This window comes from Canis lupus, chromosome 9 (genome assembly GCF_048164855.1).
Source record: "Canis lupus baileyi chromosome 9, mCanLup2.hap1, whole genome shotgun sequence".
Classification (NCBI taxonomy): Eukaryota; Metazoa; Chordata; class Mammalia; order Carnivora; family Canidae; genus Canis; species Canis lupus.
In genome coordinates, this window is record NC_132846.1 from 44,117,163 (window position 1) to 44,129,224 (window position 12,062).

The 12,062-nt window shown below is 50.5% G+C and overlaps 1 long non-coding RNA gene across 2 annotated transcripts; it reads right to left on the bottom strand.

Moving 5' to 3' along the window:
* Window positions 1-716: 716 nt before the first annotated feature.
* On the bottom strand, window positions 717-3,784 carry LOC140640148 (uncharacterized). 2 transcript variants are annotated; one of them, XR_012036818.1, is made up of 4 exons: window positions 3,364-3,740; window positions 2,348-2,533; window positions 2,069-2,213; window positions 727-991 (listed from the first exon to the last, which is right to left on the bottom strand). It is a non-coding gene; the product is annotated as an uncharacterized lncRNA (long non-coding RNA). The 2 variants fall into 2 exon arrangements; XR_012036817.1 differs by lacking the exon at window positions 2,348-2,533 and having other exon boundaries at window positions 717-991; window positions 3,364-3,784.
* Window positions 3,785-12,062: the final 8,278 nt, after the last annotated feature.

Genomic DNA, 12,062 nt, shown 5'->3' on the forward strand with positions numbered 1-12,062 from the left:
CAAAGCTATAGTGTCGTGGCACTTCATTTTCTGGAGATGAGAGTGATAAATGCATGCCTCTAAAATGGTCCTGAAAAGGACACTGGGGAAAGGAATGGCTTGAGAAGCCAGCTTTGCGGCTAGACTAGGCGTGGGCAAATGACCACCCCCCAGCCAATCCTGGCCCACTGCCTGTCTTCGCAAATAAAGTTTTCTTGGAACATAGCCACACTCAATCATTTACACGCAGTCTATGGGTGCTTTGCACCACAACACACTTGCATAGTTGTGACTGAGGCCATATGATGCCTGCAAAGCCTAAAATATTTAATGTCTGCCCTTTATAGACAGTCTACTGACTCTTGGGCTGGACACACAGCATCTCAAAGAAGAAGATGAAGTCCTGACTCACCTGGTTCTCTGACCATGTCCATCTCTATACCCAAAGATATCACAACATGGGACACAGATACTCCTTGGCTGAGGCAGGAAGGATCTTATTGCTTCTTGAACTCATTTATAATTCATGCGGCAATAAAGATATGATGAGGGACCTGCTCGTAGCCTTTGGGATATACCAGTGAATGAAATACACTTGTCCCTCCGGGAGCTTATACTCCTGCGACTGGTCTATAACTCCAACTTAAGACAATTGTTCACAACTGGATTCTTAAGTCTCTATATCTCATAAGAATTAGTGAGGCCGGACCCCAATATAGCCTATAGCAGAAACTGACTTTTAGGGCCTTTTTTTACGGTAGACTTTATTACTGTTCATTAGAGGAGAATTATCCTTTACTCTCCCAGGGGGAGTTTAGGCTCAGCCATATGACTTGCATCAGCCAATGAAACATGAGCAGAAATGACAGGTGTCACTTCCAGACAGAAGTTTTAAGGATCAGTGAGTGATTCATCGTGTCTCTCTTCCCTCTGCTATGAAACCATCAGAGTCCCAGATCGAAAAGTCCCAACATTTGTCCATCAGTTGAGGGGTGAAAACCGCTGAGCAGACCTACAGCCAACACACAAAAGACACGTGGTACAAGTGAAAAATAACCTTTGTTATCATGAGCCACCAAGATTTTGTGGTTATTACCACAGCATAACCGCACATACCCTGACTTTGTTTTTGCACACTAGATGTGTCCCAGCCAAGCTGACTATATGTTTTTCTTCTAGTTCCCCACTGACTCTCATTGGGGAAGTGATCACCTGATTCCAGTGGATGACATCAAATTCTTCAGACTGCAGTACCTTCCACCACTCTGCCCATGCAGCGCGGCTCTCCCCATAAGGCTTCTCATTGTGCTTGGGGCGCCTGGGGGGCTCAGCCGGCTAAGCATCTGACTCCTGATTTCCGCTCAGGTCATGATCTCCGTTGTGAGATCGAGTCCCCACCCCCACCCCTGCCCCTGTGGAGCCCCGCATTGGGCTCTGAGTCAGGCTCTGGGCTGAGCATGGAGGCTGCTTAAGGTTCTCCATCTCCCTCCCCTCTGACCCTTCTCCCCACTTCTCATTATGCTTGACTGTTACACTCATGATACCCCATACTTCTGTTTGTGACTCCTAAGGGACAATGTCTTGTGGATCTGGGTTGCAACAGGACATTTTTTTAAATAGGTGGGACCATCCAATGCACTTTTATGTCCTAGCCTGAAAATTCTAGGTGAGTCCACTGGATGTGCAAAGAACACATCCATGTCCTGATCTGCCAGTCTTGATAGTTCAGGATCATAGACATCAAATTTATTTGTGCTTTCTATGTAGCCAGACCAGATCTGCACATCTGGGCTCAGCCGACTTTCCTCTTCCTCACACGACACTCTAAGCTCACAGTGTTTCATGTTGGCTTCTTTGCCCCATCAGGAGGCAATTCTCCCCTGTGGTCAACCATTCTTGTTCTTTGATACATGCGCCTGTTTTCTTGTCAAAAACATTTGTCTTCTGGGCTTCTGCAAACCTTTCCTCTGCCTCTGTTACAGCCCTGGCCAGATCAGGGCAGACCACAGGTGCTGGTTGAAGTTTCTGAAGCTAGAATCCCCAAGTTGGAAAGATCAGTATGCTTGTGGAGGAGTATCGGAGCACTTACCAAGCCCAGGATTGGGGCTGCCACGTGTGCTATTTGTCAGGAAGGAAGCTGAGATCTGAGTCAGTGTGGGAAACAGGTGCTGACCTGTGGGGCTGACAGAGCCACAGAGCCACTGGCAGAGCAAGATGGAAAGCCATGGGTGTACCTAGAAGTTAGAACAGGTGAGGAAAGAAGGAAAGAAACAGATTATCGTGATGCCAATAAGGTGCCAGAAGCTCCGGTCTCCTCCTAGCCCCATCTCTTCCCTTCTGGGAGTCACAGAAAGAGGAACCAACCTACCTTTCCTTCCTGGGAACCCAGGAAAGCCAGGTGTGGGAGCACCTGCCTCTGGGAAGGGGCAGGGGCAGGATTAAAGAAGAGGAGGTGGGGCTGCTCTAAGGAGCACCCCTGCAGAGCCTTGTCCCCGCTGCTCTCACCTTGCTCGAAATCTACTAGAGACAGTACATCCAGGACTAGTGCTCAGTCCTGGAAAGAGGCAGGAGAAATGAGAGGATCAGGGTTAAGGGCCTCCGGGAAGTGGATGGGGTAGAGGAAACTGAAACTCTCCACCCTCTCCCTGTTCCTGAGCTAGTAGGTGTGAAAGCTCTCTGTAAACTGGGAAACACCACTCACGTTGAAGCACTGCCATGGCCAGTATTATTCATTCTCCCTTTTTACCCCAGGGACCAGCTCAGGTCTGCCAACCCGGGGACACAGGGTGTGGCCGCATCCCCAGGCTTGTAGGAAGCCCTGTGGCCTGTGGCATTCTGAGTTCTTGCCTCCCCGCATCACTCCTGGCTTGGAGGCTCATCCTTTGGTTGTGCACACTCAAGCCCCCATTTGTCCTGAAACCACATCTCCTTCACACTTCTCCTGGACCCTCTCCCATCCAGCTGGAGGTCAGCAGAGGCGCACTAGGTCTGACACAAAGAGAGGGGCCACATGGGGGATTCCGGGGATGGTTGTCAACCAAGCTCTGACGTCAGCCAATTGTCTTCCTTGTTTCCAGGGCTTTCTTCCCGGGCTACTACCTCCTCTGGTTGTCCCCAGCACTGAGTTCCACTGCCTCGCCCCACTCTGGAGCCCACTTTCCTTAGGCAACACCCCAATCGCCAGCCCTTTATCAGCTTCCTCAAAACCTACCAACCCTGTGCCCCATCCTCTCGAGCTCTGCTCCCCCCTTAGAGGCTGCCACCCGACTACTACAGGGCCTCAGAGGATGCTTAAGAAGTATCCAGCACCGTGCTAAGTGATGCGTGGCTACCACGTGGGACATAATCCTCCCCGTCCAGGGAGTTCAAGAAATAAGCACGTACCTGGGAAAGATAGTCATTCATGGTCTCCGCGGCCAGGAGTGGAGCTCTATGGTCTATTCGTGGAGGTCTATGCAGTCTGTGGAGCTCAGACGTGGGGCCCAGTCCTTCATGGAAGATGAATTTCATCTGGACAGAGAGGACGGTAGGCCTCGCAGCCCTAACACATTCCAGAGAGATGAAACCCTATCCTGTTTGGGAAAGACCTCCAGGGCTGAAGTTTTCACGGCAGCCCAATAATGAGCAGGCGGCTTGCCTCTGGCCTCCCCCAGATAGGGCCGCCTGCTGCAGCCTGGCTCCCCGCGTGGCTCCAGGAGAGGCCCGGCAGCTGCTCACAGCCCCAGGCCCATCGCCCTCGTGCCCGTGCCCGTGCCCGAGAGGACAGGCGGTGGAGGAGCTGCTGTGCTGAGCAGAGGAAACCAGCCTAGAAGGGCCTTTCGGGAAAAGGCTGAGTGAACAGTCATCTGATATCTGCCTCTGGTTTCTGTGACTGACAGACACTTAATTAACCACTAGACCAACAAGAGGGTGGGAGGTGTTTGGGGTTCTGCTGGAGACAAGAGAATCCCAAGTGTTCTGGGTTAGTGAGGACGGTTAGGAATGAAAACATGGCCCGGTCGTGGGAGGAGGTGGCCCCACAATCCCGGAGCCGGTGAAGTTAAGCCTCCACACTGAGGAGCTGCAAAATGCGCTGTCGTGGTTCTGTCGTGGCCACGGGCACGGACCCAGCCAGTGCCACCGAAGGCCAGGCCCATTCAAGCGAAGGAGCAGGGAGGGTGCCCCTGGGGGGCTGCAGCTCCCCGCCCCAGGACCGGGCTTCCTAAGAAAAACACGGAAAGAACCAAGTGGGAAAGGATGTCATCTTCCTGTCTCCCCGCCCCCCCACAGGCTCATGCAAGCCTGTCACAGGCCAATGTTTACTGAGCACTTGCCGCGTGCTCCTCATCGTGCGGAGACCTCATCTGACCCTCCCCTAACTCATGGCAACTCTGCTAAATGGGTCAGACACATAACCCCCACTGCAGACGTGAGCAAAGCTCAGGAGTCTGGTGGTGCCTTCCTTGCCATCCCCCACATCAGGAGCACAGAAACAGCCTATTTCTCCCCAAAAAGGAGTCCCCCTTCTCTGAGGGTAAGGTGATCTGTAACGTGAAAATACACTCGGGGGAAACACAGCCCCGTATGCGCCACGCGACAGTGCTCCTGTAGACACAGGTGTGAGCCTGGCGAGCACAGAGAGGAGTAGCACCTCGCCCCACACGACTAAGTGGACTTGGCACTCCAGCCACTCTTCTAACTTCAAAACCGGATCCCTTTTTTTTTTTAAGATTTTATTTATTTATTCATGAGAGACAGAGAGAGGCAGAGACACAGGCAGAGGGAGAAGCAGGCTCCATGCAGGGAGCCTGACGTGGGACTCGATCCCAGGTCTCCAGGATCACACCCCGGGCTGCAGGCAGCGCTAAACCGCTGCGCCACCGGGGCTGCCCAACGGATCCCTTTTTAATGTCATGTGGGCATGGAGGCATCGGTGAGTGGGATAGCACCACGTTGCCTTCTTTATGGCCTATTACGGGTTCATTGTTCCTGGGTGGGGAGAAAAGTGGTGCCTTGGTAAAGCAGAAGGTCACATATACCAAGAGGCTGTGTTCACAGACACCAACACACGGTCACACGACAGACAAGGTGCCGTAAGAGAGACACAGTTTATGCAAAGGGAGGCAGAGGAGCTGCAGGAATGTACCTGGACCTCTGAGGGAGCAAGGTGGCTAGTAGGGGCCCAGCCTGGGAAGTGTGGGGAGGGCCTCGTTTTCCAACTTGCCACCCTCACACTCCCTATACTCTTTCTGAAACAGTCTCTTCAACCCAGGGAGGTCCACCTGACTCAGCCATGAGACAGTGGCACAAGAGGAAGCCAAAGAGAGAGACAGATCTGTAACCAAGGGCCAGCTCCTCTCCAAATCCCCCCAGCCCACAAAGGGTGTAAGGACTGGCTCTGTTTCCCAAGCTCCTGCACGCCCTCTCCCTGCATGCCCCCAGTACTCCCGGGGGGTATGAGTGGGGGGACACGGGTCGGGGAGGGTCCCAGCATGGCTTTGAGGTCCAATAGAGACAGGTGCAGCGGAGGCAGAGAGGGGGCACCTGGGGAAGAACTGCTTGGGCAGAAAAAAGCAAACTGTGGCCAGGCCTGGCCTCTGTCCTGCACCTTGCTAAAACAAGGCGGAGAAGCACCCTGGGCTCCCCAGAAGCCCGTCACCTGCAGGACTCTACTGCGAGTCTGAACCAGTGTCCTCCCTTCGCCTGTCCCTCTCAGGAGGGTTAAAAGCCACATTTCTCCCTCTGTGATTTCTTATGCCTTAGTCTCTAAGGCTTTTCTTACTTATTTCATTATCCCAAGTAATCTCTATACCCAACGTGGGGCTCGAACTCAACTCTAAGATCAAAAGTCCACACTCCTCCAACTGAGCTAGCCCAGGTGCCCCAGTCTCTAAGGCTTTTATCCCTTGGACCGTCATTTGACTCTCTGTGCCTGTTTGTGTCTGAGAGGGAAGGGCTGGATTGTATTCATAGCTGCATCCCCCGTAACACCCACAGGCACATAGTAGGTCTCAGCAGTAACTCAGCGAGCTCCTGTACCGGCAAGTGAGGCCCCGTCCCGTGTTCCCTGCTCTCTCCCCACACCCCTACCACGGCACCACACCCACAGCATCTTATGTCTCGGTTCGTTTCTTTGCCTCTGCAGAGTCCTCAACTCTTGTCCACCCCTGTTGGGACCTTCCTTGCCTAGCACAGTGCCTGTCACACAATGCTATGAGTGTTTATTCACTTACCATTTATTCCAATCCTTCCACCATTTATGTCTTATGTACTTTGTACACATTTCTTTGACTTTTTAAAAAGATTTTATTTATTTGAGAGAGAGAGAGAAAGAAAGCACAAGCAGGGGAAGGGGAAGAGGGAGAGGAAGAAGCAAGCTCCCTGCTGAGCAGGAAGCCCGATGCAGGGCTCCATCCCAGGACCCCAGAATCATGACCCAAGCCGAAGGCAATGCTTAACTGACTGCGCCACCCAGGTGCCCCCATTTCTTTGACTTTTAAGCCCCAAGTCTGTAAGACTCCATTAGTTGGGTATTCTCCCATTTTACAGATGGAAAAACTGAAATTCAGAGAAGTTAGTAGAGGACACCCAGCTTACAAGAGGCAGAGGTGAGATTCAAACCCAGGTCTGCCTGGTTAGCAAAGCCAAGCTCCCTTCCTTCCGGGCCCACTGCCTCCTCAGCCCCAGGGCAATAGCCTCTGTCCTCAGCCCCTTCAGGCCCTGTGGGCGACAGAGGCATGTCACCCCCCTCAGGGAGCCTATTTCTCCAGGGACCCAGGGAGAGGTCTCGGAGCTCAAGCCTGGAGCTTTCCACCGCTGGTGCTGGGAGTATGGGAAGCGGGTGTTTTTCTTCCTTGCGGGCCGGCGTGGCTGATTCCTACAATGTATCCGCCCTGGAGAATGACCGGAAGAAGTGGCATCCGGCTGGTGCAGGGAGGAGCCGGCCTCTTCCCGCCCCACAGAGGAGGGAGTTTTGCTCCAAAGCACCAGCTGCAGCTATCTCTCAGGTGCCCTCAGACAGGGAAGACAAGAGGGTTTGGGTGCAGGGGCTGGATTCTGACCCTTGCCTCCTCGGGGGCCCGGCCAGCTTTAGGATCCACCATCTGAAAAGTTGAAAGGCCTCTATGCCTTCTGACACTTGATCTAGAAGCTCCCAAGGAAAATGACACGGGACCCCAAGACACCTTCTAGGTGGGGGGCTGCAGGAGCTGGTCATTCATGATCACTAAGCATCTTCTAGGTACTAGCGATTTTCCAAGAGGGACCTCTGGCTTTGCCACATACCAGCTGTGTGACCTTGAGAAAGGTACTTCATTGTGCTGAGGCTATTTCCCCAACTGAAAACGGGAGAAAAACAATCCTTATCTCAGTGAGTTGCTGGAACACCACTAAGAAAATATAAGCAAGGGGCTAGAACAATGCTTGGCACATCATGAGTGCTCAGCAAACGTTCACAAGCTATGTGTTCAACAGCGTGTGATGGATACAGCGGACACTGCCACCAGTGGCAATATGCTCGTCTATGCATCGCTCCCAATGTGCAAATGAGAAAACAAACACAGATAGCTGGGGTGAAGCCAGGACTTGAATCCGGGGTTCTCTTCACCACCCTTCCATTCTCCAGAGGGCTCCTCACTCCTTAGCTCTCACGGAACAGCGAAGGCACACAGCTGCCAAGTGGCAGAGCCAGGATTCCCTCCCAATCGTGGGGGATCAGACCTAGAAAGGGTTGGCCTGGGGGTACTTACTACATTTGCTTCTGATATAATTTATTTAATTAATTATGGTTGTCTCATTGACTATTTAATGATGGCTGTTTAACAGCTGACTCACAGAATTCCCGGGAATTTAGCAATTGGCCAATACTCTTGAACCAATACTCTACGTGACCGGTCACGGCCTCAGGGCTGTAGGAAAAGTAAAGGAGATAAAGTGAGTGTCAGACAATAGTGTGCTGGAACCAGCTGTGGGATCCTGAGCAAGTTTCTTAACCATCGTGTGCTTTAGATTTTCCCTACCCGTAAAATGAGTCTGTTGTGACAAAATACATGAGAAAATGTCTTCAAAGAACCAGGCAGGGCTGGACCAACAAGAGACCAGGAACCTATGGTACAAAATTCAACAAGGCCCTCTCTCTCAGGGTCCTGCTAGGTATAAGGTTGTTACCGGGTACGCCCCTGAGTTTTCTATACTAGGTACCTTGGTGGCCTCAGCCTTGTCCCAGCCCTACTCCGGGCACATAGTAGGTACTTGCTGTTACTACTACAAAAGCTTCAAAGTGGGTGTAACCTAACAGGATAGACTAGAAGAGTTATCTAACAATGCATGAGAAACACAAGAACTCAGTACATTGTCCTGGGGCATCTGGTAGACACCTTACAAGCCTTTCAGATAATGAGGGTTGTATTTCTGCAAATAACCCCCACAGTCTGCCAAGGAGACTGGGCTGTCTTTAGAAGGTCCAGGGCTATCTCTGGATACAGTTGCTGCAAGCAAGAATTTCTTTGCATTAACTTGAGAGATAAAAAAACACTCGTCTTCAAAGTAGACTTTCTCCTGCTGAGGCGGATATATATTGTAGTAGTAGTCTCCCCTCCAAAACTTTTCCAGTGAAGTTGACATCAGTGGAAGATGGATTTGCTGACCTGTAGTATCCCACTCCCCATTGCGCACTCAGAGGTAATGATGGGGGGAGGGAAGGGTACTGAGACACCCGCCATACACATCAGCAGAAGGAAAGCCGGGGTGAGTGGGAGGCAATGAGAACAGTGTGTTTGCAGAGCATATGGGGAAGGGGAACTGAGGTTTGTATTAGGGTCTCCAGAGAAACAGAATCAATAGGATACATGGAGATATAGAGAAAGAGACTTATTACCAGGGATTGGCTCACAGGATTATGGGGGCTGAGAAGTCCCACCATCTGTCACCTGCAAGCAAAAGGCCAGGAAAACCAACAGTATAGTTCTAATCCAAACCCAAAGGCCTGAACCAGGGGAGCTGATGGTGTAAAGTTCTGGTCCTGGTCTGAGTCCAAAGGCCTGAGAACTGGGGAGCCAATGGTGTAAACCCCAGCCCTGGTCTGAAGGCCTGAGAGCAAAAGCATCAAAGTCTAAGGGCAGGAGACGATAGATGGTCCAACTCAAACAAAGAGCAGGGTTTTTTGTTTTATTCTGGCTCTCATTGAATATTATGATGGGCACCTGCATTGGTGAGGGCATTCTTCTTTCCTGGGACTACCAATTCAAAGGTTAATCCCTTCTAGAAACACCTTAACAGACACACCCAGAAATCATGTTCTATCAGCTATGTGAGCATCTCTTAGCCTAGTCAGGTTGACACATAAAATTAACCATCACTGAAGTGACATCACAAAAAGGTGACCGGAACATTCCTGATGTGTATAACATTTGGAAGGAAGACTACTAACAAATCTCTAAGTCACTTCTCTTCAATGCAGTATTTGAGCAAATTCGAGATTAAAACAGTGAGGTATTATGATAAGAACATTGGATTTGGAATTAAAAGACTTGATTTCCACTCCTTACCACCTCCGTAAACTTGGCCAAACCATTTGATCTCTAGAAGCCTCAGTTTCTGTAAAAAGTCCCTGTAAAACAGGGACTGAGATGAAGAGCAAGTGGAAGGAGAGCACTTCAAGGCAAAGAGTTTCTACATAAATGTTCACAAAGGCCATGGGCTGGTTGACTGAGTATCCCCAGTCAGTGGCACCAAGGGCCAAAAAGAAGTTTCCTTTGGTTTCCAGGATGCACAGTGAGAACCGCAGGTGAGGGCCCCTCACACAGATTCATCTTCACCCATGAATATTGGAACTGCACATGCTCAGTTCGCACCCAGCTGGTCCCACGTGGAGATACTGCAAGAGCAGTCTGCCTCCTGGGGTGGAAGGAGGGGCTTCCATTACAACCACCGCAGATTTGATGTGTTAATATCAAAGTGTTCTGCACCCTTCAGCAAAACCCACACCACCAGTGAACGGGCATGGGCCAGAGCCTCTCAGTCTTTCTTCACACAGTAGTCTAGCTCTCCAGGCTGGATCACCTCCCTCTGGAGGCAAGTTGGCCTGGGGTGTCTCTCCCAGGACCCTGCCCCCTCTGTAGACCCAGCCCTTGGAACAACACCTGAATTTGCTCTCTTTGGAGACTGACGGTGCCACAGGAACACAATGGGGTTCTACACGGCAGCTCAGGTAACTCAGGAAGAGCAGTGCGGGGAAGGAGAAAAGGCCAGGGACCTGCGAGAGGCACTTTACCTGGGTGATGGTGGGGAGGTGAGTAACCCAAAAGTGAAGTTATGACCCCAGGCAGCCCAAGAAGCATTACTGATAGGCAGCTACCCTCCCTCACCCATGTCTTGACAAGAACTATCATTCCACCCAAGATAACCAGCAGGGCCATATTGTACATTGTTTGGATGTTCTCTGACTTGCCTTTTGTAAGTGTATTTCTTTTGCATTTTATGTAGGAAGGTGAATTAATAACCTCCTGGCGATGCCTACATTTGAAATAACTGCCCAATTTCTCTATGCTACATTTGAAATAACTGCCCAATTTCTCTATGCTCAAACGTAAACTTTCTTTAAGGGTTGATAAACCAAGAGAAGCAGTAATATCCTATGTGATCCACTCAACCATGGTTTTTCTCTAAAAGTATCTTCTATTAAGGAAAAAAATTTTGCTTATTAGCTAAGCAGGTACCAGACCTTAAATAATACATGTTCTTTACTCAACTTTGCTGTTGTAACATGTCCCCGTCCAACTCTGGATGCTCTTCAGAGGAAAATAAATGAATTTCATACTCTGTCCTTTGACTCGGGGATCCTCAGCTATGCTTCACATCACCCCCTACAGCCACCTCTGGCCTTCCACCAAGTCTCAGACATTTATGTCTGGCTCCAGGGCTCCAAACAGGAAGCACACTATGTCTCATATCTGCCCCTCTCTCTCAGAGGGCTATCCCTCAGTTTTTCAACTGGCTTCTTAAAAGGGCACAACTTTTATCTTCTGAAAAAATTGTTTGAAACTAATAGAGTGTCACATGCTTTCAAAAACAGCCAGTTTTCTTTTTCAGTTCCCAATGGGGCCACATGGGGCAAATTAGTGACATAAGAACCAGTTTCTCCTGTTAACTTCCCCCACTCCCGCCCCCTCCACCCTGACCATATAAGTTAGAGTTTCTTATCTGCAAGCAACAGAAATAAGGTCTAGCCGATTCAAGCAAAATAGAAACTCACTAAACGGCTACTTCACACACTTTACATAATCTGTGGAAGAGCTAAGGAACCAAGTTTGAGACTCTGTAGCCAGAATCTATTCCCCTAAAACACACCGCAGAACTTGTGAGGACACCCCAGCCACAGGCACTGGGCACAGTGGCTTATGCCACCGGTATACTAGCCCTGGACACTGGACCCAGCTCCTAGGCCCAAGGACACACTACCCAGGAACTCAGACCGCCTCCAGAGAGTTTGCTGATCCCCACTTCTTCACATCCCTAGCTCCTCCTTCTGAGCACGAGGGCAAGTGTGTTTGAATGGCAGAGCCCAGGTCATAAGCCCGTGCCCTGGCTGCAAAGGGAGACCAGGCGAGGGAATACAAGGCCCTTTCATCTTCTGAAGTGGCGGGCTCTGCTGCCACCCAGTAGGACTAGGATGGTAGGCATTCCCTAAACATGGGGAGAGGTTCAGACAATGGCCCGAAGTAAAGCAAACATAGTTTATGTTCTCCACACCCACTCAGCTCATTGCTGCCTCTCCCACCCACATGGAACCACTGCTGCAGTACATAGACGCTTAATGTGCTATCCCTCAGAAATAATTGCTTTCCTAAAGATGACCGAAGAAAGGACAACGTTAAGCAGAAAGCAGAAGTGGAGGAGATATTACAGGACAGAGACTTTCCCACACTTGATCCAGACAGCTTCAGACTCCTACTATGTCTACAAGAGTAGAACAAACACTGGTTTTGATTGTCCACCAGACCACAAGATGCCTAAAGGCATGGGACATATGATAGATCATTTGTAAAAATGGCTACAAACGTTCCTATCCTCCTAAACGTGACTTTGCAGCTCCTCCCACGGAGAGG